Genomic DNA, 17839 nt, shown 5'->3' on the forward strand with positions numbered 1-17839 from the left:
ACCATTACAGTAACATTATCAATGGTGTGCTAAAATATGTAATGAGTGCTGTAATATCTGAGGTAATTAGCAGTGCATCGCAAGGGCACAAGTTAGTTATCTTAGGGTGCAAGTTATAGTTACCTAAAGTAACTCTAATAGCTGAATTTATATGGTTTAGTACATTTAAAATGTGAGCCTAAAAATATTGTCCCTGTAACCTTTGTTTGTTTTTTAAGTAAATGTCTATGTTTTTTTAAATTATATTTCCTAACTATAACCTCCCTGTAAACTTTGTTTATTTCAGTGAATTTCTATGTTTTTAATGTAATTTTGATTACTATACATTAATCCAGCCACCTCCCATACCCAGCCTAAACCTTAAAAACACTTTAAAAGCCAAAACCCATACCCACCCTAAAACCCAAAATATTTCCTTGCCACCCCAAAACCCATACCCACCCTAAACCCTTAAATACCCCTTGCCACTGCAAAACCCATACCCACCCTAAACTCTTATATTACACTTGTGTGGCGATACTCAGTGCAAGAAATGATGCAGGAGTCGATAATCCAATGGATTAGTGCTATTTATTATTCAAGAATGTGATTTTGAGTTTATTGGTTTTCTTCTTTGTCGCTCCGTCTTTCTCTTTGGGTCTACTCCGGTTCTGGGTTCTTTAACCGTTTCCTCGTTTCTCTCTTTTTCATAGGTCTCCCGGGAAGCGCATGTGGGAAAAAAAAGGAATATCGTGGTAAGTGTTTTGGTTGTTTTCCTTCTCACTAAACTGTCCCTTGCTGTCCCTCCTCTTCTCTCTTGTCTTTTCTCTCTCTCTCTCCGTTTCCTGCGCTCTCCTTCACTGGTTTAATCTCCTCTTCTCTTTTCCTCCCTTTTATTTAGCAAAAGTGTTCTTTGATTTCTGTTCTCTTTCTGAGCTTTCTTGTTGGGATACTGGCGACTGACCCTTTTCTTTTGTATAATAGTATGATCTGGTGCCCTTCTTACTCCATATTTTGTGCTCTATGCTTCCCCTCACCTCACCTGTGTTTCCTTGCTTCTTGTGCCTTCTCAACCCGTCCTCCCTCTTTGCTTATGTCCGCTCCACCCGTCCTCCCTTGTTTCTTATTTTCACTTCTCCCGTCCTCCCATGTTTCTTATGTCCTCCTCCCGTCCTCCCTTGTTTCTTATGTCCTCCTCCCGTCCTCCCTTCCAAAGAATACGCCGCTTCACACACCTGGGTTGGCCACGCTTCTCCAGAAGCGTGGCGGGCTACTGCGTTCTGCCTCCCAGGTCGCCGCGTTATTCTGGTCTCTTTCTCGGTCCTCCTCGTCCGGTTCCCTGCCGGTCGCGGTGGAATCCCTCTCCAGGACTCCAGATCCTCCGATCGGGGTTCCTCCTCTCAGTGCTCTCCTGGTCTCTAGTTCCGTCTTCCCGCTCCTGATCTTCTGTGTTTCCTGACTCCTGCTCTCTCGACTCCTTCTTCCCTGACTTCTCTCTTCCTGTGAGTTCCGACACTGATCTCTTGAAGTCCCCGCCTTACCACGCCGCCCATGACGTGCCATTACCATTGGCTGAGAGGTCTTGTTGTTCCGGCGCCCCAGAGGCAGTGACAGCACAAGTCGGCAGGATGTGTGGGCGGGTACCGGCCAGCCCGTCACAACTTGCTACTCAAAAACCCATACCCACCATAAACCCTAAAATAACCCTTTCCACTCACAAACCCAAACTCACCCTAAAATTACCCTGATCACTCTAAAACCCAAATCCATCCTAAACCCTATAATTACCCTTGCCACTCAGAAACCTATACCCACCTTGTGTGGGCCACGATCAGTGGTCGACGCCAGAGAGGGATTCCCCCCCCCCGGGAGACGCGGAAGAACTCCGGAGTCTCCCCCCACCCATCTCCTGCCCATCTGTGACATCAGCGTGCCGTGAGGCGTGATAATGTCAGTTTCCCCACCAGAGCAGCGGAGCAGATGAGGTGGGTGTCCTCTCCCTTCTCCGGTAGGGAAAAAATGTCAACACAACCTCCCCTGATGCCAGGGAAGCATCGATGGAAAGGCGGAGAGTCTCCCCTTTCCACCAAAGCCTTCCTGGCACAGTTTCCTGGCAATGGATTACAGCGCGGCTGCAATCCATGGCCAGGAAAATGCCCTAGGCACCATGGATCTTGTTTGGGCGCTCGGCCCCCGTGTAAGTGGGCCCCCCTCCTCATGGGGGCATTATTTAAAAAAAAATAAGGTTGGGGTTCACCTGGGAGGCGATCATGAAAGAAATTGATTTAGAAAACAAAATTCAAAATGGCGGGATTGGCACTCCTTACATGGGCCGACTCCCTAGGAGGGCATTATATCGTTTAAAAAAAGAATGGTTTCTCCTGAAGGGGAGATCGTGCCGTCCGCACCCCCCCCCCCCCCAGGGAATATTTAAAAAAAAAAAAAAAAAAAAAAAAAATGAAAATGTTGGGGTCAGCCCTCCTGACACAGGCTGACCCCCCTATGATGGCATTTATTTTTTTATACGGGTGGTTTGCCTTGGGGTCGCAATCTTCCCCAGAAAAGCACACATATATAAAAAAAAAAGTGATGTATAAAGAGACTCTCTCTCTCTCTCTCTCTCTCTCTCTCTCTCTCTCTCTCTCTCTCTCTCTCTCTCTCTCTCTCTCTCTCTCTCTCTCTCTCTCTCTCTCTCTCTCTCTCTCTCTATATATATATATATATATATTTATCAAGATAGATTCTCTCTATATAGGGATCTGACTTTTGTCTAGTGGCAGTTTTGATGCCATAAAGTAGCGCAGATGGTTTATATGCCTGCTGCAAAGGCTAGATACATATTTAGCTGAGTGGATTAGTAAAACCAGACTTTACCTGCACTTTAAATCAAATGTATGTGCGAGGGGGGCTATGGAGAGAGGAGGGGCACCTTTGCTGGGTGGTAGTGAGGGAATTAGAGGAGGAAGTCATGGGAGGGGGAGCACCAAGAACGATTGTCGCACTGGGTGCCACCAGCACTAAAGGCTGTGACGATAGGTTTGTGGTAAGATGTGACTTTTTTTTATTTTTCAGTGTCTTCAGAGAATCTGCTGATTCAGAGAAGAAGCGAAGGTAATGTGACTTGACATTTACTGTTGCTCACATCACACATACAACCACAAACAATTTCGTGACCCTATCTGCCTTCTGCCTAGGCTAGTGCTTTAGACGGACAGTTTAGCCAGTAGCAGAGATGGTGTCTCGTTGGATGACTGCTGCTGAAGCTGTAACTCGGGTTATGGTGGACAGCTCTGAGGCAGGTTCAGAGACTGAGACAGCAGATACTGAGACATCATCTGAGGGAGAGGACACGATGAGGACAGTCGTGCTGTTGCTTCGCAAACACAGACTGCGCAGCGGGACAACAGCGGGTAAGCCCAACCCAGAGAGCAGCTGCATGTGGCGGCAAGCACAGAGACAGTGCTCTCTATACAGCCCCCCGATTTAGTTCAGCCCCAAATTCCACCTTTTAATGGTGACAATGGATGTAAAGTCAATACGGCCAACTTTTTGCCTATGTCCATCTCTTTTTGGACTACCTTCAGCAAATTGTGCAGCAAACAAATTTGCGTGCAGAACAATTTCTCAGTGAGCATGGAGGCACTCTAGGGCCCCATTCTAGGGCACGCCAGTGGACTCCTACTTTGCTGGTGGAGTTGAAGATATTGTTGGGCTTATACTCAAAATGGGGTTAGTGCAGAAACCCACCTTGCAGTCCTACTGGATGACTCACAGGTTTTAGGTAACCCCAATCTTTGCACCATACATGAGCAGAGATTGTTTTTTGCTATTGCAGAGCATACTGCATTTCAATGACAATTCTGCTGCGCTGCCCTGGGACCATCCAGACCATGATAGGTTGTTCAAAATTCACCCGGCTGTGGAACATTGGTCTGCCAGGTTTCCAGAGATTTATACTCCTTGAAAGAATACAGCAGTCGATCAGCCCTTGATCCTGTACAAAGGGCGGCTGCTGTTTAGACAGTACATTGCCAGCAAAAGAGTTCGCCATGGCATCAAGCTGTACATACTGTGTGATAGCTCTTCTGGCTATTTATACAGCTTCAGAGTGTATACAGGGAAGGACTCCACCCTAAACCCTGTAGGTTGCCGTCCCGTGTTACGTGTCACATGTAGGATTTTATGGGATCTTGTCCAGCCACTCTTTTACAAAGATTATAACCTTTATGTGGACAATTTCTATACAGGAGTAAAGCTGTTCACTGAGCTCTACAAAGCTGGCACTCTGGCCTGTGGTACAGTTTATTGTGACCGCAAAGGATTCCTGCAGGAGCTTGTTTGCAAGCTCCAGAAATCCCAGACTATTGACTTGTGTTCCAACGAATTGCTAGCAGTCAAGTTCTTGGATAGGCATGATGTATACATGCTCACTACAATTCATGATGAGAGCTCTTCCCTCATCATGGTTTGGGGTCAGAGGGCCAAAGTCCATGAGCCCACCTGTGTACTTGATTACAATAAGTACATGAGCTAAGTGGACAAGAACGACCAGGTTCTTCAACCATACAATGTGTGTCGTAAAACTTGCACTTGGTACAAGAAACTGTTTACCCACCGGATCCAGATGGCAACATACAATGCGTATGTTATCGTCAGACACCACAGGAAGACTCATGGAAGCAGCAGCCTCCACCTCATATGTTCTGGAGGATGTGGCAAGGCTGCAGGAGCGACACTTTGTTGATCGCATTCCTAAAACACCCAAAAAGGTTTGTCCATGTCATTGCTGTAAAGTGTGCTCAAAGCATGGAAAGCGGCATGAAAGTTGATATTACTGTCCCCAGTGCCCATCTCAGTCAGGCCTCTGTGCCCCTAGTTGCTTCACGTTGTATCATACTAAAGCAAAGTTCTGGGAAATCGACTAAGGTAGAGCCTCTGTTGAGTAAACCTTTCAGTGGCTGTGCATGGATACGGAAGACCCATGGGCCACTGCTTCATTAGGCAAGCAGCCACAGAATTGTATTTCATCTACTTCAGGAAATCATGGACTTCCTTTTGGCCTGCTCGACACCTATATCCACCGTCGGAACGTGGTAGGTGTTCTTTTCCATTAACGTGCATTATAGTCCCCACACTGCCCATATTAGTGGACAGAACATATGCCACATTGTCACGGAGTACCCTTTGTGGCGAAATGTGAGAAGCAGGACTACATTTTGAAGTGCTTGTTAGGGAACTTATGTTTGCTACACAAAGACCACCATGATTGCCTGAGAGAACCAGAGTAAGTGTAATAAGTCAAACAAATGTCTTGTCAGACATATTCACCAACATTTCTACTTATTTGAAAGTGAGCAAACTCAATTTGTAGCTTCACTTTCAAAGCAAAAGTAGAGGTGATGGTGAATGAGTCCCACAGGATATTTGTTTCACTTTTTACTTTAGAGACCTTAGGATGTATTCACCATCATTGAGGAATAGACCTCCCAAGGCATACTTGGACACCGCCAACTTGCATCCACAAACTGGAAAGAGTTGAATTTAGCACAGTAAGGGGCATATTTATACTCTGTTTGCACCGAATGTGCGTAAAACAATTTGACGCACATTCGGCGCAAACACTGCCCCATATTTAAACTTTGACGCCCAACCCCGCGGACGTCAAAATTCCACCATGTGCGTTATTTTTCGGAAGCGGGAAACTACCTTGCGTTAATGATATGCAAGGTAGGTGTTCCCTTCCAAAAAATGACTTTCAGGCCTGTGCGCCTTATTTACACCCCATCATCATTTTGACGCACAGGAGTGGGTGGGCCTTAAAAAACGGCGCACAGCCTGATGGGTGCCTTTTTTTAACGCCTGGGTCAGGGCAGGTGTTAAGGGACCTGTTGGCTCGGAAGGAGTCCAGAGGTGCCCTCCCCTGCCCCCAGGGACACCCCTTGCCACCCTCTCCCACCCCAGGAGGACACACAAGGATGGGGGAACCCATCCCAGGGAAGTTGAGGTAAGATGGGGTAAGTATTTTTTTTTTTTTTTTTTAAGGGGCATAGGGGGGCCTGATTTGGGCCCCCCTACATGCCACTATGCCCAATGACCATGCCCAGGGGACAGAAGTCCCCTGGGCATGGCCATTGGACAAGGGGGCATGACTCCTGTCTTTCCTACGACAGGAGTCATGTCAATGGGGGTTGTGCGTCAAAACAAATGGCGCAAGTCCGGTTTGAGGCCTGATTTTACCCTCAGACCTGACTTGCACCATTTTTTGACGCACAACCCCCATTTTCCGATACGCCGGCGCTGCCTGGTGTGAGTAATTTGTTTTGACTCAGACCAGTCCGCAGTGCCGGCTAATGTCATTCCATAAATAAGGCGCCCGCATGGTGCATTGGAATGGCGTTTGCCGGCTGTGATATTTTTGACGCACAACTGCGTTGGCGCAGTTGTGCGTCAAAAAGTATAAATATGGCCCTAAGTGTGCTGATGTCACATGAAAGACATGTTTTCTTGAGCTTCAAGTAGCTAATGGCGGAAGGCATTATTATAGGTTCCCTTGGCAATTATACAGGATTAGTCAGGACTTTGATGAGGACAGAGACATGAACGGGTAAGAAAAGTTTATGGTAGGTGTGCTTTCACAGGGATATTGCACAGGTAGAAGAAAGATAGCATAGATAGTACAGATGTACATAATCTGCACCTATAAATTCAAACTCATTGGTGCCACCCCAGCACTGAAGGGCAATGACACGTGAGTCAGAGTTTGACCTGATTGCCATGTTCAGCCTCCATCAGAACTTAGATGTTAAATTTGCTGTGATAAGTGCATTATAGTCACACTACTGCACATAATGGTGGCTGGGACATATGCTACATTCTCACGGACTACCCTGTGTGCCAAACACTACCCTTTTTCAAAGTTTATGACCTTCTCTTTAGGGAACTCTTCAAACATTCCCCAGCATGTCCTCCTTAGTTTCAAAGATAGATATGCTCACTCGGTTCGAGGAATAGGCCTCCCAAGGCATACTCAGACACACGCAACTTGCATCCGCAACCTGGAAGGAGTTCGATTTTGCACAGTGAGTGCGCTAAAGGTGCATGAAAAACATGTCTTCTTGAGTCTCAGGTGGCTGTCATGGGAGTCAATAGTAAAGGTTCCTTACACTTGCCTTTGGGAATGTTCAGGAAGAAGAAGGAGGTTACTTGACAGGTGGTAAAATGTAGTCAAACTTATTCCATCCTGTGGCATATGAATGTGATGGGCCCTTGTTTGGCAACGGTAAGTTGATGTGAGGGCAGTGATTGGTTGGATCGGGCCCGTGCGAGGCGGTATGAAAGTGTTGTTTGTTGTGCAAGAATGGCATGTGAATGGACTATAAAGTGGTTGGTGCCTTGAAGTGATATGGCTCACCTTCAAAAGGCTTGGTTTCAGTATTTTTGATAAGTATTCATGCTTTGAAACCATAATTTCTGGAGGTGCTAAAACCTGCAAGTGTGAGACGTGGATTAACTTTATCATACTAGTACCAGGGGAGTTCACGGGTGCAGGACTTGGGTGGCTCTCGCCAGTTTTCCTTCACCCAGAGTCCCCTTGAAATCACAAACTTTGCTTAAAAAACACATTTGCCTTGCATTTTAGTGAGGGGAAGCCCTGTAATCTGCAGGCAGCCACAAATTTTCTACCACCCAGCGTTCCACTAAATCTCCAGAGAAAAACATTGCCTCACTTGTGTGAGTGGGATCGTGACAGGGAAGACCTCAAAATTACCTACCACAAAACAGCCTGGTTTTGTAAGAGAGTCACCTGTGTATTTGGTCCTGGGCTCGGCGGCCATATAGTGAAACCTAACAAATGCAGACATTTCTGAAAACACCCGGGCCAGTCCACGGAAGTGTGGCGTATTTGGATTCCACACAGTTTTCTTACCCAGAATACCCTGCAAAGGGGAAACGTTCATTAAAAACAATATTTTTCTTGCTTTTTCAACACGTAAACTGCAGGAATTTCCTACCGCCCAGTGTTTCCCCACTTGTCCTGATAAAAACACAAACCCACTTGTGTGCCCATACCTAGTGCCTGCGTCAGGAATGGATCACACCAGGGTCATCAGTAGCCGTCATGCAAGGACTACCATTGACCCTTGTGTGATCCATTCCTGTCACAGGCACTAGGCCCAGGCTCACCAGCGGTGTTGCGTTTTTATCGGAATGAGTTGGGGAATGCTAGCTTGTAAGATGCTTGTGGATCCATGCATATTCCTATAGTTTACTTCACGTAAATGCAAGACAAAAAATACTGTTTTTATTCAACGTTTCACCTTTGCAGGTTATTCTGGGTAAAAAACACTTTGACCAATTCACAAAAGCCACACCTCCGTGGACTCCCCTGGGTGTCTATTTTCTTTTTAGAAATGTCTGGGTTTGGTGGGTTTCCCTAAATGGTTCCTGATCCCAGGACTAATTAGAACACTCATTTCACTTATCATAATCGCCACAGTACGTTTTGGGCATTTCCTGTCGTGGGCACTAGGCCTACCCGCACAAGTGAGGTACCATTTTTATCGGGAGACTTGGGGAATGCTGGGTGGAAGGCAATTTGTGGCTCACCTTAGATTCCAGAATTTTGTAGCACCGAAATGTGAGGAAAAAGTGTTTTTTAGCCAAATTGTGAGGTTTGCAAAGGATGTTTGGTGACAGAAGCCAGTGAGAGCCCCACAAGTCACTCAGTCCTTGATTGCCCAAGATGTCTAATTTTCAAAAATGTACTGGCTGGGTAGGTTTTCTGTGAGAAAGTAGCCTCTTTCTAGCAGGGTTACCCCCATTTGTGGACTGTTTGTCAGTGTGTTTTGACTGTCACTGGGATCCTGCTAATCAGGACCCCAGTGCTTATAGTTTGTGCCCTACATGTCAGTATGTTTCACTGTTTTTGTCAGTATGCTTGACTGTATCACTGGAGTTCTGCTAATCAGAACTCCAGTGCTTATCCCCTCTCTGGTTCTAAATTTGTACTAAACATACGGGTAACCCAGGATTCCACTCCAAATTGGCATACTGGACCCCCCCCCCCTTATAAGTCCCCTAGTACATGATACTTAGGTACCCAGGGCATTGGGGTTCCAGGCAATCCTTATGGGCTGCAGCATTTCTTTTGCCACCCATAAGGAGACCATACAAATATTCTTCAGGACTGCCATTGCAGCCTGAGTGAAATAGTGTAAGCACTATTTCACAGCCATTTTCACTGCACCAGGTCACTTATTAGTCACCTCGTTGTCTAACCTTCAGACCCTGAAGTCTAGGTGCATAGTACCTGTATGTGAGGGCACCCCTGCACTAGCAGGGGTGCCCCCACATCGTCCAGGCCCATATTCCCAGACTTTGTGAGTGCGGGACGCCATTATAAGTGTGCACTATATATAGGCCAATATATTTATGTAGCTTCACAATGGTAACCCCGAATTCCCACAGCAGCTCCAGTTGCTGCCACCTCACAGACAGGCTTCTGCCCTTCTGGAGCTTCGGCAGCCCAATTCCAAGAAGCCAGAACAAAGCATTTCCTTTGAGACAGGGGTGTTACACCCTCTCCCTTTGTAAATAGATGTTACAGACATGGAGGGGCTTCCTCCCAGAGCCTCTGGAAGTGCTTTGAAGGGCACAGATGGTGCCCTCCTTCCTTACATAATCCAGTCTACACCGGTTCAGGGACTCCCAGTCCCTGCTCTGGCGCGAAACTGGACAAAAGAAAGGGGAGTGACCACTCCCCTGTCCATCACCACCCTAGGGGTGGTGCCCAGAGATCCTCCAGAGTGTCCCTGGATTTTGCCATCTTGGATTCCAAGGTTGTGGGATACTCTGGGAGCATCTGAGTGGCCAGTGCCAGCAGGTGACATCAGAGACCCCCCCTGATAGGTCCATACTTGGTTAGGTGACCAAATCCCCTCTGAGGGCTAGTTAGGGACTCTCCTGTGGGTATTTCCTCAGGTTTGGATTGCAAGACTCCAGCAGGAATACTCTGCATCCTTTACTTCATCTTCTACCGACGGATCGACCGCTGACTGCTCCAGGAACTCTACAAAACTGCAACAAAGAAGCAAAGACGACTCCTGCGACCGTGTAACTTCAGCTCTTGCCAGCAACTGCAACAGTTTCCAGGTTGTGCAAGCTCCGAGGACTGCCTGTCTTCATCCTGCACCAGAAGAACTGAAGGAATCTTCTGTGGAGTGATGGAGTCACTTCCCTGCTTCAGCAGGCACCTCTCTGCAGTGACGTCAGGTACTCTGGGTCTCCTCTCCTGACGATGAGTGTGGATCCTGGAACACAGGTGGTGGACTAAAGTGACCCTGACTGTCCAAAGGTCCAGCTGTCCAAATTTGGTGGAGGTAAGAGCCTGCCTTCCCGTGCAAGACAGTACCCCTGTGCACTGCATGTTTTGCAGCTCCTAGGGCTTCTGTTTGTTTTTCCAAGAATTCCTTTGTGCACAGCCTAGCCCAGGTCCCCAACACTCTATCCTGCGACGCTCAGCTCCCTGAGTTGTTCTCCGGCAGAGTGGGATCGACGACCGCCATTTGCAACTCCTTTGTCCACGTGTTCTGGGACTCCTGTGGGTGCTGCCTGGCCTCTGAGGGCTCTCTGAAGTGCTGAGAGTCCCCTCTGTCTCCTCATACTGAGTTGAGACCCCCAGGTCCCTCCTGGGCCTGGGCAGCACCTTCTCCCACCAAATGCGTTTCTGGCGTGAGCCGAAGTTTGTTGGCGGAATCCAGCAACAAAAACCAGCGTGCATTCATCTAGTTGACGTAGGACATCTCCCGCACCAAGCAGGATGATCGCAGCAGTCTTCTTTGGTGCATTTCTGGATTTTTCTTCCACCCGGAGGTTTCAATTTTGCACCTTCATCCGGGTTAGCAGGGGCTCCTGTTCTCCCTGGACTCTCCAGCAGTTCTTGGGCTTCATCTCCTCTCTCCGCAGGTCTTCAGGTCCTGGAATCCATTGTTGATGTCTTAAAGTCTTGCTTGTTTTTTGCATTATTCTTTATCACAACATCTAGTGTGTTTCTAGGAAACTTGCTGTGTTTTACTCCAGCTTTCCTGGGCTCTGGGGTGTGGTATTTTATTTACCGTTGATGTTTTCTTCCACTCCCAGCGCCTCTCTACACACTACACTTGCCTAGGTGGGAAACCAAATTTCACTATTTTAGTATATGGTTTGTGTTCCCCCTAGGCCCATTGCAACCTATGGTGATTTTCATTAATTGCACTATTTTATGATTGTTTACTTACCTGTTTTTGGTTACTAGTGTATATATTGTGTAATTTACTTACCTCCAAAGGGAGTATAGTCTCCAATGTATTTTTTTGCCTTGTGTCACTAAAATAAAGTACCTTTATTTTTGGTAACACTGAGTATTGTCTTTTATGTGTGTGAGTACTGTGTGACTACAGTGGTATTGCAAGAGCTTTGCATGTCTCCTAGTTCAGCCTTGGCTGCTCTGCCTACAGCTACCTCTAGACAGCCTGGCTTCTAGACACTGACTACATTTCACTAATAAGGGATAACTGGACCTGGTATAAGGTGTGAGTACCTTTGGTACTCACTACAAACCAGGCCAGCCTCCTACATCTCCCTAGGTGCAGACTGAGCTACATCCGTTTTCAATGGAAATATTTGAGGTGTCCACGTTGTGTTTTGGGACATTTCCTGTCCCCGGCACTAGGCATAACCACACAAGTGAGGCACCATTTTTATTGGGAGACTTTGGGGAATCCTGGGTGGAAGGAAGTTTGTGGCTCCCCTCAGATCCCAGAACTTTGCAGCTCCGAAATGTGAGAAAAAAGTGTTTCTTGGCCAAATTTTCAGGTTTGCAAAGGATTCTGGGATACAGAACCCAGTGGGAGCCCCAGAAGTCACTCCATGCTGGACTCCCCTCATATCTAATTTTCAAAAATGTACAGGCTTGGTAGGTTTTCCTAGGTGCCGGCTGAGCTACAGCCCAAAATCCACAGCTGGGCATTTTGCAAAAAACTTGTGAGTTTTCAATGGAAAAATGTGATGTGTCCATGTTGGATTTTGGGGCGTTTTCTGTTGCGGACACTAAGCCTATCCACACAAGTGAAGTACATTGGCAATAACACTTGCAGAAGAACATTTTTGCCTTACATTTCACTAATAAGGGATAACTGGACCTGGTATAAGGTAAGACGGTGTTTTAGGAAGAAGTCATTTTGAGAAATGCCCTGTAATTCCCATGCTAGTATTAGGACGCCCAAATTCAGAGATGTGCAAATAACCACTGCGTCTAATCTACTTATCTTGTCCCCATTTTGGAAATACATAGGTTTCCCTGATATCTATTTTTCACGCTTTGTAAGTTACCAAATGAATTGCTGTATACCCGGTATACAATGAAAACCCATTGCAAGGTGCAGCTCATTTATTGGCTCTGGGTACCTTAGGTTCTTGATGAACCTACAAAACCTCTATATACCTGTAACCAGAAGGGTCCAGCAGCTGTAACTGTATATTGCTTTTAAAAATCTACTTTAGTTGGAAAATGTTACAGAAGAAAATGTAGACAGAAATGGCTGTTTTCTCAGCTCAATTTTAATATTTTTTTACATTTCAACTATTACTTTCTGTAGGAAAATCTTGAAGGATCTACACAAATGACCCCTTGCTTGATTCAGAATTGTATCTACTTTTCAGAAATGTTTAGCTGTCCAGGATCCACCATTGGTTTCACAGTCATTTCTGTCACTAACTGGAAGGAGGCTGAAAGCACAAAAAATAGTGAAAATGGGATATGTCCAAGTAAAATGCCGAAACTGTGTTGAAAAATTTGTTTTTCTGATTCAAGTCTGACTGTTCTTGAAAGCTGGGAAGATGGTGATTTTACCACCACGAACCCTTTTTTTGATGCCATTTGCAAAGGGAAAAAAGATGCTTTCTTCTGCAGCACCGTTTTCGCATTTTTCAAAAAAACAAATTTAAGCTGTATTTTGGCTAATTTCTTGGTCTCCTTGAGGGGAACCCACAAACTCTGGGTACCTTTACAATCCCCAGAATGTTGGAAAAAAGGACCTACATTTGTTGTGGATAGCTTATGTGAACAAAAAGCTATTGGGGCCTAAGTGTGAACTACCCCAAATAGCCAAAAAAGAGCTCATCACAGGAACAGGGGCCCAGCAGCTAAGGGATTAAACCATAAAATTAACCTTGCCACCCAAAAGTCCATACCCACCCTAAACCCTAAAATTACCCTTAGCAGCCTAAACCCTAAAAAACACCTTGCCACTCAAAAACCCATACCCACCCTATACCCTAAAATTATCCTTGCCACTCAAAAACCCATACTCACCTTAAAATTACCCTTCCCACTCAAAAACCCACACCCAGCCTAAACCCTAAAATTACCCTTGCCACCTAAAAACATGTACCCACCCTAGACCCTAAAATGACCATTTCCACCCAAAAACCCATACCCACCCTAAACCCTAAATTTGTCCCCTTGCCATCTAAAAACCCACACCCACACTAAGCTATATAAATTCTGCTGCCACCCAAAAATCAATACCTATTCTAAAACCTAAAATTACCCTTGCCACCCAAAAACCCATACCAACCCTAAACCCTAAAAAAACACCATGCAAAAACCCATAACCACCCTAAAAATTACTTTCCCCATACATATATATATATATATACACACACACACACAGACCCCATTAATACTTACCTGTAAAATCTATACAACTAATATGCCTTTACCATTCATTCCTTTACAATGAAATTCATTGTAATGGCATGGTGGTAATGGCATGCTTGGTAATGTTGCATGCGTGGTAATGGCATGTGAGTTAAGTTTTCATTGTAAAGGCTGTTTCCCGTACACCACTAACCATAATTTCTATGACAAAATGAACCCCCTCATTTTGTTCCTTTCTAATTTAAATGGTTTAAGTTTTACCAGCTTGACTCCATCAAGATAGCTTCCGGGGTGACACTTTTCTTCTCATAAGTAAAGCTGTTAGCACTCAAGTTGTTCTTCAAAACACTCTGGGAGGCTGCAGTAGAACACAAGGAAAACAACTGACAACCTGGTCCTTTTGAAGTACATGTTTTACTGAGAATGTCAGACTTCATTTTCATATGGTTGAGAAAGATTGTGTGAATTTACAGAAAATGTGCTCTTGTTTTAGCTTGTGGAGCACCTCCCATCACCTCAATGAGAAAATCATGAGAAAACAGTTTTCTCTCAAACATGATTTATGAAATACTAGCAGGGTAAATCACCATAGAACACACCACAATTCCTAAAATTAGTTTGGTAGCATCAACAAACGATTTATATTGCAACTAAAATTTATTATCACCCTTTAAACGCTCTTCTTTTCTGACCCTCAAAACCTGCCATTCACTACATACATTTCAATGGGTGCTATCATGTATATTGGTACCAAGATGACTTCCAGCACTTTGTGGTTAAAGTGCTGACAGCCATTAAGATCTCACCATGAGATCTGTGCTCAGGCCCCACCCAGATACACAAATTTGGATTTGCTTTAATTTCTCCTAAACTACTGAACAGATTTACACCAAATAAAAAAAGCACAATCTAGCTTTCTGCCAAATTAGATGTAATTCTGCCCAGTGGTTTGGGCTGTAGTCATCTTCTAATCTCCTATAGGAATTAACATGTGAGACACTTTTTTTTACTCCCCCCTTTTCTTGGCCCCTGCTTGACAGATCACCCTGAAACCTTCCATGCGCAACAAGAATCACAGGCACACTTTCTGGAACATTTCGTGAAGATTGGTTAAACAACGCCAAAGATATAGGCAAGTCAGATAAAAAAATAAATATATATATATATATATATATATATATATATATATATATATATATATATATATATACACACACATATATATATATACATATATATATATTTCTGCACAGCCATGTTGCTCACAACGGGCCCGTTACCCTTGGGGGGTGGAGCGTTAACCGGCAGAGCTAACCAGTACATAATATCCCAATTTGACAGTGTTAGAAAAACTCTCACTGAGATGGAAAGGATAAAAGGTTTTACTTAAAAAATAACGTGTTTTCGCCGACTGCGCGGCCTTGATCACACGACCTGTGCACTTCATGCGTAGTATCCTACATACTTAGTAAACAAAAAAGGACAAAAAATACACCCTGTGCAAAATGCCGCCATATCAGAATGAAAAAAATACATAAACTAGAACATGTTAACCCACTAAACTCTCAAAACAATCCTCATCTCAAATGTTTTTTAATTCATTAAGGCATGTTATCAACAGACATAGGACCACTTTTGTACGCTGTCGCTCCACACTTGTAAATCTATAATTATCTCCCCAAATAAAACTGTAACCTTAATTCACTTACATTGCTAGGATGTGACTGTTCACGCAATAGTGAGAGTAAACATTACTTTGAAGAGTGTGCAACCTGCAAAGTTGCTCACCTCATTGTATTTCATCACTCATAATTCCATATTTACATTTATATATTTTTATGTTTTATCTTTTAATTTCTGGTTGTTACTAAAAATGTCATGGATCAATCAAGCCCAAGTGGGCTGGTCCTGTGCAATGTAATCTAGGTAAGTTTCTAAATTGAACAACAAACCTACTTGCATTTATGCATTTTATCTTCTAGGTTTTTAGTTGTTTCTAAAGATCTTGTTTCTCAATCAAGCCCAAGTGGGCCAGTCCGATACACTGTAATTCCTATAGATTACTATATTAGACAGTATGCACAAGTAGATCTCATGCCTTTCTCTAAATCCCTAAAATATAATACAGTTAATACCTTACTGGGTTACCATATACTGTAAAGATCTTATTGGTGACTCACCCATAAACCACAAAACAGGACACCAAATTGCTTATCTGATAACAAATATTAAATTATAACACAAGAAAAAAGGGATGGGAAGGGAAGAAGAAGTGCCCACAGAAACCCAGGACCATCTCCCTACCCCTTAAAACGAATGAAAGGAATAGAGAGAGAAAAAAAAGACAAGAGACTCATATTAGTCAAAGGCTATCCTCATGATTCTATTCAGCAAAGGATTTCCTGGGTAGGCATAATATTTCCTGAGTATGCAGATATACTCAATCTTATACTGGTCTTAATGTACATACCTTTATATATGTTCTAAATCAAATCTTCCCAGACTTCTATACAATATATTGTGGAATATGAGTCAGAAACTTTCACCAAAAGAGTCCTGAGCAGTCTAGCAAATTGACTAGTGTTTAAAAGGTTATCTGTTGTATCAGTGTAAACCTGATCAACATATCAAGGTACTCTGTTCCCAATACATTTCTGTTCCTATTGATGTAAATCGATACTCAGTTCCTCTCGGGCTTAAGGTCTCTAAGTCAACAATCAATTCAGACTCCCTTTGTCTCAACAATAAGATCCGATTTGCTCCTTTAGGATTGTACCCGATTTGTTCTACTGCAGAGAAGGATAATCTGTTATAATCACTACCATGTTTTTCTTTGAAATGCCTAGCCACAGGGTATTTGCTATCCCCATGATCTATGACTCTTAAATGTTCATGTATTCTCTTCCCCACGGTACAGATTGTGCTGCCCACATACGTCAAAAAACAAGGACATGTGAGAATATATATCACATATTGTGAACTACATGTAAGAAACTGTTGGATTTTCTGTTTCTTATCACCTACCACGCTGTACTCACTTGTCTTTGAACTGTTCTTACATGCTTTACACCTTCCACAAGAGAAGAAGCCCTTCAGTTCATGTTCTCCATTGCCTTTAGTCAATGTAATGTCATTATGAACCAAGAAGTCTCTAACTGTTCTGGCTTTTCTATATGTGATCTTAGGCCTCTCATCCACCTCATTTCCAATAATTGGATCACTTCTAAGAATTCCCCAGTGTTTCTTTAATGTCTACCTGATCTAATTCAAATTACCATTGAATGTCAAAATTACTCTTTTGGTAGTATTGGGGGCAAGTATTTTATTCTCATAGAGAACAGTCCCCCTGTTCATAAGGGTAACTATTTTTACTGCCTTATTCAGAACCCACATAGGGTAACCTTTTTTTTTAACCTTACAAGTTATGTTCTTTTGCTCCTCCTTAAAGGTTATCTCCATACTACAGTTCTCTTTTGCTCTAAGGAGTTCCTCAAATGGGATACTCCACTTCAAACTTTCTGGAGGCCACTACAAGCATGTAACATACTGTTACCAGCTGTGGGTTTTCTAAAGAGACGAGTATGGAGCATATCCGCTCTTACCTCAACCAGAACATTTAGATATTCAATCTGAGTTTTGCTCAACGAGTGTGTGAACACTAGGTTCCAAGTATTATCGTTCAAAAGGGCAACAAATTCACTTGCACTTTCTTCTGTGCCATTCCAAATAATGAACAAATCATTGATGTACCTGAGCCACAGGACTACCTGTTCTATAAATTTCACCATGGTCGTATTGGTAAACACCTGCTCCTCCCACCAGCCCAGGAAAAGATTTGAAAATCTGGGGGCAAAGCAGGTGCCCTTCGCTGTCCCTTATATATCGATACAGATCCCCATTAAAAAAGGAAGATGTTATTCTCCAAGCAATGCCTAATCATTTCAATAATCATATCAGTATGATCTAATAATCTAATCGGTCTTGTTTTCAGAAAATATTTACATGCTGCTATTCCTAGCTCGTGATCAATGATGGTATATAATGAGTTCACATCTAATGTCATGAGACAAAAATTAGATTCCCAAGGGATACCATTTATCTTTTGCAAAAAGTCTTTGGTATCTCCCACATGTAAGGGTAAGCTCTGTACATAGTCCCTTA

Source organism: Pleurodeles waltl, chromosome 8, assembly GCF_031143425.1.
Source record: "Pleurodeles waltl isolate 20211129_DDA chromosome 8, aPleWal1.hap1.20221129, whole genome shotgun sequence".
In the NCBI taxonomy this organism is placed as follows: Eukaryota; Metazoa; Chordata; class Amphibia; order Caudata; family Salamandridae; genus Pleurodeles; species Pleurodeles waltl.